The following is an 18,411-nucleotide window of genomic DNA, read 5'->3' as shown; positions in this document are numbered from 1 at the left end:
TAGTGGCCACCACTGGACTTAACTGGCCGGATGCCCTCCCACTGGCTTTGTTATCGATGCGCTCCACTCCCACCAAGCACCATTTGACCCCCTACGAGGTCGTGTTTGGGCGACCGATGAATCTCTGGACTGCTCCCAAACCGACCTCCATTCATGACGTCCCAGACGTCCTACTATCTGATTATTTGTGCAAGTTAACTAAAACGTTGTCTGTCATTCATCAACAGGTGCAGCAAGCCATCCCCGATGCTTCCAGGGGCCCCGGCCATGACATCCAACCGGGAGATTTCGTGTTGATACGAAATTTCCAGCGAACCAAGAGTCTGGAACCTCGGTGGACGGGCCCCTGGCAAGTGCTGATCACCACCCGAACGGCGCTCCGAGTGGAGGGGAAGAAGCACTGGCTGCACGCGCATCATTGCCGGAAGGTCTCTGCAAACCTAACCACGACAGAAAACGTCAGCGCCCAAGAAGAGCTCCTGAGCAAAGACCGACCGATATTGGACTGTTATCCCGATACTGAGGCACTCGAACTTGCAAAATTCTCTGATCCCACTGTGCCATCCAGAGAAGGGTATTTCCTGCGTCGAAAGGAGGGAGTTTCGGCTAAGTAGGCCACGGACTAAGTTAAAATCTCAGAACGGTGACCTAAACACAATCAAGGGTTACCGGGAGAGAAGCTAAACGAAGTCTGTGGTTCTGCCCACTACCGAGCCCCTTGAAGGTGATGGAAGCGCCAGATAAGAAGATGATGGAAGCGCCAGATAAGAAGATGATGGAAGCGCCAGGAAATACCCAGTATAGAAATCCAAAGACTGACAACTTGCACAAATCAAAGACAATCGCACTCTTCATTGTCTTCCTCTTCTGCCTCCTCCTCATGACCTCCTTCTGGATTCTGGAGGAAAGCACACCGGCTCATGAGGCATTGCTACCTACTGCACGACCGACACCCCTGAAAGAGCATCACCTAATCTCTCTGTCGCCTCAGCTCCGAGAAAGGCGCAGGGAATTTTGGAACAATTCCTTCGTGCAACTGTTGCACCAACACAACCTTGCTGCAAATGCTACGAACTGCTGGATCTGCGGGTTGCTCCCGCATGCTACAGGACACTCCATCCCCTTCCTCCCTTCTCCTTTCTCAGTTCACGGCTCCTGCCTCGCCTGGCTGATCCTCATGCAAGAGAGCCACAAGGACAACGCCACCTCCAGCCGGACAGTGTCGCACTTCTACTCTGGGTTCTGGCTGAACAAAACCGAAAAAACCTCTGTTGCTCTGTGTCCTGCGCTCACGGGCGCCACCTTCCTTAAAGACATTCCTGCCAAAGAACGAGTCGAAGTACAGGTGCTCCACAATCCAGCCAGGACCACCTTCTCTCATCTGCAAAAACAAACTACCGCTACTCTGACTGTGGCCCTGTCTGTTATCAATGTCACAGGTCTTGTGTGTCTCGAAGGCCATGGAACGCAGCTGGTGGGTCACAGTGCCTGCCGAATCACCAGAACATTGGACTCAGTTGATCCCCCTTCCTTTGTTGCTTCTCCGAATATGTACTTTGTGTGTGGCACCAAAGCTTACACCTGGCTCCCGAGAGGTTGGAAGGGCGCCTGTTACATTGCCTTCGTTCTTCCACCCACATATGTAGCCCCTGCCAACCATCACCGACAGAGGCGTGCAGATGACATTGGACAAGCCGACTCCACCGGAGCACAGTTCCTAGATGCAGCAAAGGGACTTGTTCCTCTGTGGGGCCCAATGGCAAACAGCCGCGCTATCCGACACCTGACCCAGGCAGTAGAAACAACGATCAACATCACGGCTGGCATCCTCGCCAACAACACTGCGGAGCTTCAGGCGGTCCGCCTTGTGACCCTTCAAAATCGCCTTGTCCTGGATGTGGTCCTAGCCGACCGAGGAGGAGCATGCCGCATCATCGGATCTAGCTGCTGCACCTACGTGCCAGACAACTCGCCTTCAGTCTACAAAGCCATTGAACACCTCCACAGACTTTCCTCGGAGGTTCACCAGGAGCAGGAAGGATGGTCGCTTGGGAGCTGGTTTTGGGACACTTTGAGGAACTGGGGTTGGAGGTTGTTTTCCTTCGTGCTGATACCTGTTGTGATCTTATGTGGGTGTTGCTTAGGTATCCAATGTCTACCATCTTTGTACGGCCTTGTTTCCAACTGTATGTGCCCAAAGACTTTGGACTTCCGAAATGAGCACATGAGTCCCCTCTATGAAGTAGAAATACGTGGCCTTATGGGGATAAATCCAAACTGACAAGTTGGCGAGATATGTTAAAAGGGAGGACTGTGGAATTCTAGTTTGTGAGCTAAACATTATCTGCGCCAGCTTGTCACCCACGTACAACGTGCACGATCACCATTTTAGGCATCATGGTCTCCCTGTCCACGATCGATCGCCAGCGCGCCCCTCTGACCCAGCAAGCATCCTCCGCGCACCCTGGCTCCCCCTCCCTCCCCTCATGAGCATAACCCTTCTGCATGACCCTGTCCTTGGGAGTCACGCCAGCGCCTGACCAACACCTCCTCTCCTCCCATGAATGCCCCTCTGTTGATAAACCTTCCCTCCGCACTGGTCTGTCCACACGGCATGAATACCACTCCATTGATGACCCCTCACCCCGTGTCCAGCTGTCCACCCAGGTCCGAGGCCATCGCCTAAGCCGGGGATATCATTTACTGCCCCTTATTGTATGAGGTCGCTCTCCTTCAAAGGACCCTCTATTTATCCAGACCTCCCCACCCCCTGTGATATGATCAGGCGCACACATCCTAAGACTCGGCAGAACACTCAGCTGCGTGATGACCCCCTCCTCTTATCAGCACGTTGAGGACCTCTATTGTGAAGGTATATGGGGGTGGGATTGACACGAGGATTACAGGGATGTCTTTTCCTTCATGCCACAATGTTCTGATTGTAATAAAGAAAGGTCACATGCCATAAACCAGTGTATAAGAGGCCAGGCCTCCGAGAGGCTGTTAGAGCACCTCGAGATGATACCTTGTTGTCTGATCTGATGTGTTCTGCTCCGTCGGAATAAACTTCTGTTTCCTGCCTTCTGGTCTCCGGCGCCTGCCTCATTGCTTGGTAAATTTGAATGGTACAAGGGCGGTTAGCGCCGGGCAAATCTTGAGAAAGGTCCTAGCCCTACCTTTTTCCACACTAACTTTACTACTACTAAATTGAGAAAAATCGTAATTTTAGGAATTTCGGTATTCACAGAAGGCATTTAGGAGTCCTAAAGTTAGGAGTCCTAACTTTACTACTACTAAATTGAGAAAAATCCTAATTTTAAGACTTTCGGTAGTCACAGAAGGCATTTAGGAGTCCTAAAGTTAGGAGTCCTAACTTCTGTGAATACCGAAATGAGTAAGTTCATTCTGTGAATACCAAAAGTAGTAAGTGCATTCTGTGAATGCCAAAACTAGTAAGTTCATTCTGTGAATACCAAAAGTAGTAAGTGCAATCTGTAAATACCAAAACAGTAGTAAGTTTAGGATTGAGTCTTAAGGTAATTCTGTGAATCGGGCCCTATGTGAATATAACCATGCACCATTCCCATTCCAAATTTGTAATAAATACAATTTTTATCTCACCCAGATTGACCGGGACTGAACCTCACCTCACCTGGACCGTGCTCAGGTATCTCAAGGCCCCGCTCTGAAGGTCAACAGACAAAAACCAGAGAGAAACAGTGATAATCATACTACTGAATTCATCAAAGCCCCTCATGGTCTCAAACATTAGTCACTTGACCACATACGAGCCCGTCCTAAATGACGTCTCTCTCTCAACTCTACATGAACCAACCTAAAATGTAAGTCACATATACACTGTGCTTATAAAAAGATGGAATCTACATGCAGCAAACCCCATATTGCAAACCCAGTCATGTATGTTTGCAAACTGGTCATAAATTCAACAGGCTAACAAAAATAATCTCCTGGCAAACAAAAAGTCAGGTTTGTTTGCCAGTCAAGAGACCATACAATACTGGGGACCCAAGGAGCCACCAAAGGTAAGTAGATAGGGACCTCACATTGAGCATGTGCAGTGTGCGAACACAACTGCGGTCTCCATGCAATTCAATGTGTATATTTGTGCACGGTGCAAACAAAGCTCTACTTTGTTCTCTCCACCTCATCTTCATCACCAGCTCATCTTCCAGGTATACAGATTTGTACTTTAGTGCTACAGACTGTCACAGGTATTGACTCAGATTACAACAAGAACACAGCTAGTGTACTGTGGGCAAAAGCACCTCTTTGTAATTTGATGCCTTCTTCATTACCCCCTTGTATTTGTCACAGTCTTTTCTTCCAGGTGTATTGGCTTATACAGTTTCTCCCATTATGTTGACTTGTAATGCATTGATGAAATTAATACATATGGCTCCGTTCCTGGAATTGAGCATGCTACATTCTACTTACAGGTGTATGTATGAGCTATTTCTATTAAGCAGAAGTTATTTCTTGAAGATGGTAAAAAAACATCTCTGCCAGTTACTAGCGGCCGTTCCTTTAGGGCGTAGGAGCGCCTCCCCACTCGAGAAGCAGAAAATAAAATGGTATTTTAAATACCATTGTATTTACAGCTTCTCGTGCTGCGAGAAAGCAGAAGGCAGTGGTATGTCTGGTTGGGGGCAGGCGGGAGGATATAACTGGTTGGGGGCGAGCGGGTGGGCTGGTCGGTGAGGAGTGGCTTCCCTCTGAGTGCTGTGACTGCTTGGTCGGCCCTGGGGCCGACCAAAGCAGTCATGCAGACTCTACATTTTCTCTATGTAGGCTGAATGTAGCCTTCATAGAGAAAATGGCCTCCCAAAATGGCCTCCCAACAAATGCCCGCCTGGGCACTGTACAGGACTCCGCACCAATCATGCAGCGTTGGGATTGGCTACAGGAGGGGCGCTGGACCGTCATTAGGTATGTTACAGTTTTATTTTACACCCTCCCCGCCGTCGAAAATTGCGAGCCTCGACTGAGTGTGACCTTGAGAAAATCTTTCCGTGGACTGTGAAACCTGTTCAGTGAGCTGCTACAGTGTACACAGTGCACAGCTAGCTAGACACTCTAGGGGCGCATTAGAACTCATCTATGCAAATGGACTATTTGCCAGACATTTTTTTAGTACCATGTGTCACGCCCCCACGAACTTTTGTGGTAGAGTAGTTGACTGTTCCCTGCACTGCACCTCTGGGCACGCCTCCCTCCAGGCCATCTGACTTTGCCACATGTTGGTGTGGTGTTAGAGCAAAAGGGGCTAATTATTTCTACACGCAAAGCCGACAGGGAGTGGGCAGAGTACGCCACCTCAGGCGACAAAGCCTGGTTACAGGAAAACATTCATGACCACTCGTCAGATTTTATGTTTATTGTCTCCAGTATGCTGTTCCTACCGAGGGTACGATAGCACCACATTGAAACAAAACACAAGCTGGTTTCAGAATCACTTACAACGTGAAAGCCCTTCTAGAATGGATGCCACAAATACGATTTAAAGGGTTTGTGTGTGCGTGAGTAGATTTGCAAGTTTGTATGTTTTTTGTGATTTGTGTTTGGATGGGTGTTTATATGGTTTCTCTGTGCCCTTGTATGTGTGGGGGTGTCTGTGACGGAGGGCGAGGAGGCTGCTTCGATATCTCTCACATTATCACAACATACACAAAAAAGACAGCCTTGACGTCGATGTCAACATAGACACTATTCTCGACCTTGAGCCCCTGGCTGCACAAAGGCACACAATACCACACGTCTCTTTGCTGAGATATAGATATATGAGCATGCATGGAGGCAGCCAAAAAGAAATCATCTTGCCTGACAAGCAGCAGACAATGTGATTACAACATACGTCTGTTTCACAATCCAAAATACACAGAGACAGCTGCAGCTGATGTTACTTGACAGAATATGTAATAATCATATATGTCAAATAGGTGACTTGTTAGATGAAAATCGAAGGAAGCCCCTTTAAAAAAGCAAGACCATCTGTATGAATGTGAACACCATATGCCGAAAATTATTGTTATAGTTATAAATGTTCAATAGGTTTGTGCTAATTGAGTGTCATTGAGTGGTTGTGTGCATGTGTATTGTAATGCTATTGTAATGCTGTGTCTGACTTGGCATATTCTGAGCAGTGGCCCATGTCATATTACGTGTCATTTTGGAGATGCATGTAAAATTGTATGTCAGTGATTCTGTTATTCCCAAGTTTAACAACATGTGAGCATATTTGAAATGTGCTATATTTTATTGTTTGTAATTTAATCTGTGTATGTATTCCTTTTCTATATGGTAGTTGAGGTTTATGTCATTTTTAGGGTGATGGTTTTTCTTCAATTTATAGGTGAATTCGATTTTTTGTTTAATTTACTTTATTAATGTTTGCATTTCTGCTGTTAGTGTTAAAGCCTGTCTCCATTGGTTTTCAGAGTGATTCTCTTGCAGTGCCTGTGAGTGGCTTACTCCAAGGCTTGCCTGGAGTAGATTTGAGCCTGTTTGGGCAGTTGCACGGCTTGAATAGATGTGGGTGTAACTTATGAGCACTGGTTATGCTTTACACTTTTGTAATAGTGATTATACATGTTCATGGCCCTCATTGTTCCCCCTTACTTTTTGTACTTTTCCCTTCTTTTCTCCCACTTTGTAGTAGGTGTTGTTCATTTTTCTGACATTACCCACCCTAGCTTCTCCCAGACATACTACAAAGTAGTAGGTCTACGTGTGCCTGAGTTCTAGTTGTAGTTGTAGTGGTAGCAGCCTTCAGAGAAAGACAGCAGATTGAGGTGAAAATCGACAGCGTAGGTTTTGGTAAATAGCACATAGTTATTTGAGACGTAGTACTACAATAGTATTATTCTGAAACTCGCAAATTGCCCTGAAAATCGAGCCTATTGTTTATAGTTTTAACAGTCGTAGTCTCTATGGCCCAAACGTACATTTTATAATTGGCCGTCAGAGGCAATTGGAACAATTAAAGGACAGTTGCACAAAGCAAATGTACGCCTTCATCAAAAGCAGTTCTGAATTACCTTCGGGTCGCGTTCCCACTCTAAACACTAACACTCTTTGAAGTGCAGAGTGACTCTGCACTTCAAAGAGTGTTAGTGTTTATAGAGTGAGAACGCAGACTGGTCCTCTGAGAAGCATACACACTGAGAGCCAGCATTGGGCCTAGCTTAGAAAACATAACAATAGAAATATTTCTGACGCTAGGCCCCGCTGGCACACAGCATGTATTTTGCTCAGAGGTGCTTGGCACGGATAGGGTCTAGCTTCAGATGTTGTTATCTGCACTTTCACAATTGCTTTATTAACCTTCGTGCTTCTCAAATTTGCTTGAAAATGCACCATTTACCCACTCTTTTTTCAAACTTTTCGCAGGGGAGAACTCCCCCGATTCCCCTTTACAGTGATCGGCATCACTCGCTGCGCTCGCTCGCCACGGTGCACTCCAACAGAAAGTTTATGCCTCACCACTTCCAAATGTCAAAAGCCACTACTGCCTGCCATCCATTTTGTGTTACGCCTGACCTGTTTGGTGTTACGCGTCATTCAGGTCTCTCCAACCACGCATATTTCTCCCTCTTTTCGAAGTTGAAATGTTGGCATGTATGCTTCTAACTAGTTTGTTTTTATTAAAAACCCTGCCACCTATTGTCAACCTCATAGTAGACGGCCTACCTCTGTTTAGTGAAAGTAAAACGGCCTTTCAGTTCAGCCATCTTAACACAATCATCGGACCACAAGCATGATATTGTGACCTATTGCTACACATTTGTGTGAATATCGCACTGGCTAATTCATAGTTATTTCTTATACATAATTTCAGGTTGTATTGTCCTCGCAAACACTGATAGACAGATAAGGAGAGAAGCGTCGTCCTTACGAGTTGGGAACTCCATTTCCCAGCATGGCTCGCGTTTCTGACGTTACACGCATAGATGCGTGAGCAATCTGGAAAACCCAGTTCAGACTGGAAGAAGTCCCTGCAAATCTGCGGATTATTAGTTTTTTGTTAGCGGACGTCTGGAAAAGCAGAGAAGGAAGCAGTGTAGACGCGATTCAGTAGGGTGCTGGATACATCACCTGTGAAGTCCGTGGAGATATTCTAATTTCGGAATAGCACTTCTTCTTTTGCCTTTATTTGTTTATGTATGTACATTTCTTCTCCCCTCGGTGTCGAGACCTGTCATCTTACGTGCTCATTCGGGGGAAAGGTTTTGGTTCGATAAAGAAACAATAACTTTTGTCGAACTTCAAACCTCTCCCTTTTTAGGAAAGAATTCTCTTGTGTCTCTTCCGTTGGAGAGTTAGCATTCCGCTGCTCTTGCTGAGGAGGCTACCCTTTACACATACACTATTGGGCTCTCGTGTACCTCCTCCGTTGGAGATACGAAAACTCTCGGCTTATGTGTAGTGAGGATATTATTTCTGGATTAAGTGTGAGTGAAGAAACTGTTTAATCTATGCTGTTTTGTCTGTAGTCTGGTAGCAGACATTTTTGTATCTACTTACCTGTATGGGATATAGGAAAACAGTAACTTATGGTGGTAAGGGGGTGGAAGTGACCACCTCTGAATTCAAGCATCTGGGTCTCTTGCTTGCTTATAATAACCTTGTAAACTTGTAAAAATTTACTTTGTTCAACAAGTAATAAGCATTGGCACATGTTTCTATGCTTCTACAGGGGGTCAGTAGAGAGTACATGGACTGTTGGCTGTCCTGTCCCCTGTGTATCTTTTCGACTCGTTCATCAGGTAGGTGTGTTAGGAGAAGGGTTCCTCCCTATTTCCTGTGTTTATCCTGTCATATCTATACAGGAGTTGAACATCCCCTCTCACCTTTCTCCCTTTGCAGTATGCGTGTTGGGAGACATGTATGCACTCTTCCACATCCCTGGTTACTGGATTGATTATTTTTCTTTACAGGTATATCTATGTGTCTCAGATAAATGTCAGACTCCCTTGTTCTGCACATTGTTAGTTCTCGTAATACATTGAGCATATTACTAGTTTTTCTCTCTTCATTTGCAGATATGCAGTTCCCTACCTTTCTTTCACCCTCTTGACCATCCCAAGAGTCTGTGCTCTGATAGCAATTCAGACTTGGGGCTGTCGAGAGGTGCACCTCTCTGAGCATCGGCATGACCCTGAGGATACACCAAATATGGGACACATAATAATCATGATGAATCATCAGAGAATATCTGCCCCAATTATATTCTTTCTTCTTTATAATTGAGCCCTGAATGGGCAATGTAAAAGATTATATGGCGCTATTCAATTCATTTGGTACAATTTAATCCTACATGTCACTACAATGTAAAACACTTGGATATCTTAAAATTATATTGACATCATTACTTCATGTACCAATTATTTGACCAATATCACATATAATCCCTGTGCTATAAAGTATCTGCATGCCACTGAAGGGTCACCACTAAAGTGACTATGTGCCCCTACCTTAAAAATAACTAAATACCTACCAATCACAACTTAACTATACTATACATGTAATATCTGAATTGGTAAAGAAACGACAATGACCCAGTGGCAACCGCTACTTGTTCTACTTATCTGAAGAAACTATAACTCATGCCGTTAAGTAACGTTAGGCCACGAGTTATAGTTTCTTAACATTGTATAACTATAGCTGCTGAATTTCCATGGTTTTGTGTGAGTAAAACGTGAACTTAGTTATAAACTAAATATAACGTCCCTGTAACTTTGTTTTTTTCAGTGACTAAATATATCTATATATATGAAAAATAGGCATTAACCTGTCACACAGAGTGTTAAAGCAAAATGAGAAGAACGTTTTAAAGAAAGGTTTGATTTTCTGTCCAGACCTACATTTTGATTTGGTAGAAATCAAATTAGACAAGTATAAGTTCATACCCAAGATGAGTTTTGGTTAAAGATCACGCAGTAGAAGAGGTTTGTCGTGTAGTTCCTATACACCCTATACAGGATCTGCGCGTTTGGATAACATAAACTGTGAGATTGGTGGCAGACTGGTTCTGTGCACCCTCACCGGATATGTTAGCCTGTCTGTAAGAGCTAGCTCACAGTGCCACTAGAATCTCATCTTATCGGGGAGAGAATAGTTTCTGGCAACCTCAGAACATGACTGCCTTGATCCCTCAGAATCGTGGAAACAATACACTATCTTTTTGCTCAGTCACTCATGCTCACTTAGTTGGTCTCGAAGATACACAGAAAGCAGTCTGGGAGTTTCAATAAGAATTTATTGAACAGTTGTTATTCTAGTGTAAAATAAATGAACCGTCACAACCATTAGACAGTAGCAGAGATATATGATTAGCAGTAGTACGAGAGTAAAAGGATGGTACAGTTCTACAATTTTGCAATAATTATGAATACATACAAGTATATAAAACACATGATAAAAGTGTGTACTCCTACGATGCCTCCCTAACTAGATGTACCTGAATGTACCTAGCTTCTGTGTAGGTGTTATGCCAAGAATCCATCAAGGATCGAGTCAACCCCATTACCTGAGAATGAGAGAATATGGGACTCCATCCTGGTCTCGAGTTGGACACCCCGCAACAGATGTTAGACCACTGCGAGCTGGAGTGTCTGCATACCGGAACCTCAGCCTCTCTGGTCAGTGTGTTAGCCGGGAAGTCAAGGTCTCCTCTGTATTTCTAAAGCAAAATGTGATGTATATCTACCCACAGGTCTCCCCAGGGGTCCTACCTTTGCCGTGTTACTGTGTCGGCCTAAAGGAGGACGTCAGGCCTGAACTTTGTACAGAGATATTATACAGGAGATGTTCATCCTGCTGCCAGCACTGCTGTGCTTCCATGAAGCCTCATGCATAATATATGAGTTTTGAATTAGGGAAAAACCTGCGTTCTGAATGCAGTGTCGTATCTAGGTAAAAGGTCAGTCCCTATGAACAATTATGTATGTAATGTAGGGAAGGATATAGGTGAAAGGTTGCAGTGTTACTTGCGCCTATATAGTGTACCTACATGGAATATAACACCCACTTCTCTTCCGACTGGATGACATATGTAGCCTATTATTGTACTACCATTTGATCTAGACATTGGTACGCACATAGTATTAAAAACATTTCTTTTGCTAAAATGTTTAAAAATGTCAAAATATTTCTAAAAGACTTACAAATGTAAAACAAAAATTGCAAGCCATAGCTCTAAAAGTGTCCATAGTTATAGTCCGAAGAACCACTATAAGCATTTGAAAGCCATGTATGCCCAATAAATGAAAGGAATGTCCTTTTTGTTTTTGATTTCCAAATCTGAGTTTGTTTAAAAAAAAACACATCAATGACCCAGAAACATACATGCGGCTTGACACCAACCCAACGGAACAATACAGGTCAGAACTCGGAGACCTGGTAACCAAAGCCCACGAGAATGGTACAATTGATGACCGTACAAAAAAATACTTAACCACCGAACATCCTAGAAGTCCGACTATCGTGATGTTACCGAAAATACATAAGAACCTCATCGACCCCCCGTTCCGACCGATCGTGTCCACACGGGGATCCATTCACGAACCTACGGGCAAATTTTTGGACCGTCATCTACAACCCATTGTAACAAATCTTAAAAGTTACATCAAAGACACCACATCATTTCTTCAAAAACTTTCTGAAATAACATTCTCCAAAGATGAAAAGATTATCCTGTGCACCGCTGATGTCAAAAGTCTCTACACGTCCATCCCCCACGGCGGTGGGATTGAAGCTATTGAAAAAGCGCTGCTCAACAGCAACCTTTCAGAATCCCTTCAAACCTTCCTAATGGAACTCCTCATCTTTACGCTATACCACAGTTACTTCACCCATGAACAATCTCACTATCTTCAGATGTCTGGCATGTCCATGGGCAATTGCGCTGCACCGACTTACGCGAACATTTATATGTCAGAGTTCGAATCAACCCACATCTATGCCAATTCCAACTGGACAGAGAACCTCAAGTTATACGTCCGTTACATTGACGACTTATTTTTCATTTGGAGCAACACCCGTGACAATCTAGAATCAGCATTAAGAGACCTAAACTCCAAAGACAACCGCATTGCTCTCACGTGGGACATCAGTGAAAATGAAATAACCTTCCTTGATGTATTAGTAAAAATAACAGAAACTGGGCTAACAACCGATTTGTTCAGAAAGCCCACAGACCGCAACAATACAGTCCACTACACCAGCTTCCATCAACAATCACTCAAAAGAAACTTGCCATACAGCCAAATGCTCAGAATCAAAAGAATAGTTTCCTATCCTGAAACATGTACACAAAAAATGGAGGAAATGGCCAAAAGATTCATCAGCAGAGGATACCCTCAGGAATCGCTCGATGAAGCCATGAAGAAAGCTAACGCTATCTCACGTGAGGAAGCTCTCAAAGGCTCCTCGAGAAAGGATGAAAACAGAACAGTGTTGGTATCTAAATACTCTACTTCCAGCATTAAATATAAAAAAATCATTTTAAAACATTGGCGCATTTTGGCATCGGAACCTGACTTTGGCAACCTATTTGAGAATCCACCCATCTTTGCATATACCAGATCTGAAAACATCAAAGAAATCCTATGCAAAGAACCCATTCAACAAACCTCCCATACTGGCACGCGTCTGTGCCATAATTGCAACAATTGCAACAATGTCATCACGGGCAATAATATCAACCACCCAATGAGAGGATTCAACATCAAACTCCACGTCAATGCCACGTGCGATTCCACCAACTTAATATATCTACTGAAATGCCCGTGCGGCATGGTTTATGTTGGTAAAACCACCAGAAAAATAAAGACTCGTCTTAATGAACATAAGTTGAACATTCGGACCAAGAACCAAAAATCGAACATTGCCATGCATTTCAATGAACTTCACCACAACGTTGCCCAACTCAAGTTTTTGGTGCTTGAGATGATTCAAAAAAAAAGAAGGAAAAGACAATAACAAATTTCTTCTCCAGCGCGAAACCGCTTGGATATATAGACTACAGTCAATGAAGCCACACGGCCTCAATGACCGGATAGAACTGAGTGCTTTCTTATGAATACCCCCTGTGGTATATATGTTTCATGCTTGACCTTTAGTGTGAGCCGGTCTCACACCTTCATTGTAAATATTTGTTATTGCTACATTGTTACCCACTCTTCATTCAGTTCCCCTCTCCAAGATGGCCGCCATCTTCACATTTCCCCAGTCCCCTCTCTACATCCACCAACAAACTTCGCGTAGTGTCATAAAACGGCGAACTCCGCCGTCACTCCGTGAACTTTCCAGCCAACGTTCCGAGAATACATCAGCCGCTGCTGTTTGCATTCAGTCCCAAGTAAGTTGGAGCTCCTAGTGAGACCCGCGTTACCATGTTTTAACGTCGGGCATTCACCCCGTCTAACCCCCTTCTTCTTGCCTCCCCAGAGAGCCAAGCATTCACGACCGTGACACGTAAGTGTATCACGTTCACCTTATCACGTTTCCCCTTACTTTCACCAGTTTTCACCCAGCTCACGCCATCACATGGGTTCACCTCTTAGTGTAAACCACCTATTTTGTTGCTAATAACTATGCTATGACACTTGTTATGCAATGCAAATGTTTACGTTGTATGTTTTACCGTTGATGATTCGGAAGGTAAAAGAGTCTATTTTGCTTTCAGAACTCCTTGACAAAGGGCAAAACCAGCCCGAAATGCATCAGAGTATGGAGTATCTCTCTGGAACATTTCTATGAACATGTTAGAAATTTTTGTGAAATCATGAACAAAAACTTCCTTTTGCAAGATTGATGAATAAATAATCAACTGCTAAAAAAATCTCATTGGAGTCTGTGTTTCAACGAACCACATTGTGTGCCCTAGTGCAAGGATGCGTCTACTTCCCATGTAACGCACACAACCAGTTCTCTTCACGACGTACACGGACGGTTACGTCTCTTGCTGGAGCACCTTAAAAAACTAACCAACCACAGTTAAAACATTGGCAATCTCACCACAAACTAAATCGCTGTGCGCCACGCTACTAAATCTTAGCTAAAAAAAAAGGGCACATTTCTTCCAGCACACGACGAGCAGCAATAAGTCAATTGTTTATGTGTCCTGGCAGGTAGACACAACATTTTTGTTGCTTGCTTCCGTAGTAGACGACCCCTGTAGCATCTCACAGAGTACGTCAATTGAGCACAGATGATGGTCCACGCTGTCCGCAGCCGGTGCTGAGGAAGCCTGTGCGCCGTCCAAGGCCTGGGTGTCAGCAGAGGAGCCGGTGTCCATACCAACAGGTGCAGTTACTACCTGCGGTGGCTCAGGAAATGCAGCCATCAAAGTTGGAATACGCTGGGGACACTGCAGAACATGGGCCATTCTCTCTGCAAAACAGGGATCGGAGGACGGGTAAGATGCAGTCCATCCAGATTGGTCAAAATGACAAGAACCAAGATGCACTTAGTTCTCTTAGGCGAGGCGTGCCTAGATGTTCTACCATGCTGTCATGGTATTTACGCTCCAGGAGTGCTTTTTCCATCTCCATGGTGACTGGGATGTCCATTGCATAGCAGATAGAAGACAATCAGGATACCTGCTATTAGAAACAGGATTAAGTCCTCCAAAGATGCTTCCGAATAGGGAGTCAATGAAGTTTGGTATAACTCCAAGTACCGTCTGAAAAATGCCTAGTTGTCCAGAACCTATGGTCTTAAATAGGTGGAAAATGCCAGTCGTATCAGACATGTTAAAGATACGATTTACCATTTTTACAAAATGGAAAGGACAGTTTGTATGGATATGCGCCTGTATCTCTGCTGAAGATCTTGCGATCTGGAGATCAAAAGTCTCTCAAGCGGAGGTTAAAGGTACAGACTTCTGTAAAAGTATGGCTTTCATTTTGTTTAGAGTATCAAACCGTATTAAAGAAACATTCAGTGAAGGCATAACGGCACCTACCTGACTGTATGTGTCAGTGGAAACAATACTTGAATACAACAAGTAACCCTGGAGCTCACGTTTACCTGATATGCGATGCCCGGAAGCATTCCGCAGCAGCTATGATTGGTCAGCATCAAGTAACTCCCATTTGAAAGTAGCCTGAATGCTGGAGTAATCACTGCAGCTGGGGCACCGCTCAGATGACAGGACAAGTTTGCAACGGAACTGTTACAAGCCCTGTGCAGCATTATATCCTGACATATGAGTGATACACTTAAAGCGTTCTCACAGTTTGTACCGCTAAGAAACACTTCTTGATCTCCACTCTGACCTCGAAACCTGCATGGTAATTCCCATGATTCCTTAATGTATTCCTTAACTATTTTTTCATATCTGCCTGCCTGCCTTTGTTCAAGGCAATACTGAAACTGAAAAGTAGGGACTAGTGTGGCCATGGATTAGCCATTCTGTGGACAGTGATTCTTCTACTTTAAATTGTAATCTATCCAGATATACAGCATTATATATTTTGCTCCCCTTTGTACCATTTATATCTGTTTATCTGTTAGATTGTATTCAGAAAACAGAAACGTGCTGTTGATAAAACTACAAGGCATTTAGCCTGAATGCAAAGATTGCAGCATCCAGCTACGTAATAGAGATTGCCCGTGTTGTAATGTGGCCAAATCTTGTTCTAGTATGTCTAAAGCAGAATATACAATGTTGCCTAAGGAATATATCCTGGAGGTCAATGTTGTTAACCCATTGTCTACCACTGCTAGAGATTTTTCTAGGTTTATACAGTCTATTTCCCGTAATCTCCCTGCAGCCTCTTGTTGGGATATTTTCCATATTTCATTGTAGGCAGCATAAATGCCTGCATATATGAAACGTTGCTGACATGGCTTTCTGGGACCTAGTAAAAAATCCCTAAGATCCACATCCTGTGAAAGTAAGGATAAGTGTTGTTTCATCTATGTAAGTGCTGAGGTTTTTAGCCAATCATGGCACAACTTCCAAACTCTGTAGGAACACACTACCCCCGGATGTTCTCTCTGTACATAGCATGGATCTGGCCTATGGATAGCAGACCCTTCGGTTTTACCCCTGAATCTTGCCTGACAACTATTGGTGTCTGTTGCCCAAATCAACCATTTTTCCCAATCGGGGTGTGATCAGTTGTTTTGTATGATGTCATCTAATGTAATGTGTTGGCAGCTGAGGTGTGTTCTAGTCTCTGTTCTTGGCTAGTCCAAGGCAAGACCTCTGTTGCACTGGATCGTTCAAAAACATGATCTGTTGAGGGATAAGGCATGCTCTAAACAAAGCTTCAGTTCTCTGAACTTGCCATTCTGTAGAACCCAGACTGATTTTAAGTCTATGGTGTCTTTCCATAAGTCGTAACCTTGTTCAGACAACTGGGTAATAAAGGATGCAGAGTAAATCTGTTTGGTGTTTGTTAACATAGTTTTAGGTGCTGATGTTGGTGCAACCTTATAATAATATGAGGCTGGGTCAGACATAATAAATCCTGAAAAATATGGAAACTTTTGTGTAAAGGTTTTTGAACTGCCTTTCAGCGGTGTTGGACAATGTTCCCACTGTTGGTATGTGAATACATTTCTAGGATAAGCAGATTTATGCAAAAAGTGATGTGCTTTCAGTTTCACTATTACAAAATGCATCACATTTTTCTAAATTAGACACTATGTTATTTACAGTTTCAAATCCCCAATTATCGGAAAATGTACTTGAGTGTAATGATATCACTTAATGATATTTTAAATACATTTTCAAAATTTGTGTCGTGCCAAATATATCGAAATCAACCTTGTCCCAAACTATACCACCCGGTATAGCAACTGCTGTAATGTTCACTGATGACAAGTCTCTTTATTCTCGATGAGATGATTGATGTGGTTTCAAAATTAAATTCACCTTTTGGACTGCAGTGCATTGTTGAAAATATTTGCCATTAATCAGCATGATGAAAACTATTACTAAGCCTTCCCAGAAAAGAAAGAAAAATATCCCTGTTATTACCCATAGTTCTATCCAAGGTGATACCAGGTAAGTCTTTGTAAGAAAGTTCAGAAAGTCTTTAACTTGCAGCTTACATGATTTTTGGGCTGGCATTGTTTCAGGTTCACTTGGAGCTAAAGAAAATTTATCACAGTTTATGAAGTAGCCAGAAGTAAGCATGGGCGAATTTTGCGAATCTCGCGTTCGCGAATTTTGCGGATTTGCGAACTCGCAATCCGCAAAATCCGCGAATTCTCGTGAATTTTTTTTTTGTGTTCGCACGGGTTTCTGCCAGTTCGCGAGGGTTTTGTACAATTTCGCAAACGCGAACTTACCTGTCGGGTCGCAAGATTTGCGAACTTGTTGTTTCTACGTGTCCAGCCTGTTTGGGACACTCTTCTTCATCACTGCCACTCTCTGTCACCACTGCCACTCTCTGACTACTCATGCCACCCTCTGGCCCACCCATGCCACCCTCTGTTTCATCACAGCACCCTCTGGTTGTCCAGTCAGTGTACATTATTGTGGCAAAGCAAAGCACACCTTCCCTGCCTCAAGTGACCTGAATTAATTTGGGGCTGATTAATGTGTCACAGAATATTTTTTTAGCTGGCACCTGCTTCCTTAGTGCTTCCTGATTAGTGATCTTTTGCACTTGCTAAGTGCTTTCATTGTTGCAAAATTAGTTACAACACCTGCCCTGCCCCAACTGACAATAATGAATTAGGGGCTGATTAATGGATTTGAACTTCCAGCCTGGCTCCTGCTTGTCTCCCTTAGCTGTAATTCAGGATCTTTGTGGCATATGTGTAACTATTCTGAGGTTCAGAGCAGGGTCACATAATAGTTGCAACTGGCAACTGAACTCTGGAGGGGCCCCTCAGGAAGCACTACAGGAAATGGCTACTAATGATGAGCCTGAACTTTTGAACCTGGTAAGTAGTTTCAGTTTTGCTGAGATCGTATTTCTGCAATTTAGCGCTTATTCGCGGGGCGCGAAGTTGTACTGGGAAGCCGCGAACTCACGCGAACAGTGCGAGCAAGCCATAAAATCCGCTGCTCGCGGATTTGCGGATTTTGCGGGAGATTCGCGAATCTCGCGGATTGCGAATTTACCGAAAATCCGCAAAATCCGCGAGCGAAACGGATTTTCCGCCCATGCTTAGCCAGAAGCAGTTCGATCAATTGTTGGTATTGCATCAGGATTTGTAGAAATCATAGTTTGCTCTTGTTGAGGAATGTTGATGTAGACATCTGTATTTGGTCGAGTAGCAATTTGTGTTTCATTTTGATTCTGAATTCGAATTTCAGGTTCAAGGGAACTAGTTCCATAGCATTGTTGCATAGTCCTTCATTTTGTACAGGGGACTCTTCGAACGTGATGAGTCTTTCTGTTTGAAACTCTTGAATTGTAGCGAGAG

This window comes from Lissotriton vulgaris, chromosome 3_1 (genome assembly GCF_964263255.1).
Source record: "Lissotriton vulgaris chromosome 3_1, aLisVul1.2, whole genome shotgun sequence".
In the NCBI taxonomy this organism is placed as follows: Eukaryota; Metazoa; Chordata; class Amphibia; order Caudata; family Salamandridae; genus Lissotriton; species Lissotriton vulgaris.
The sequence above is the reverse complement of the archived record's forward strand: the minus strand, read 5'-3'. Positions refer to the sequence as shown.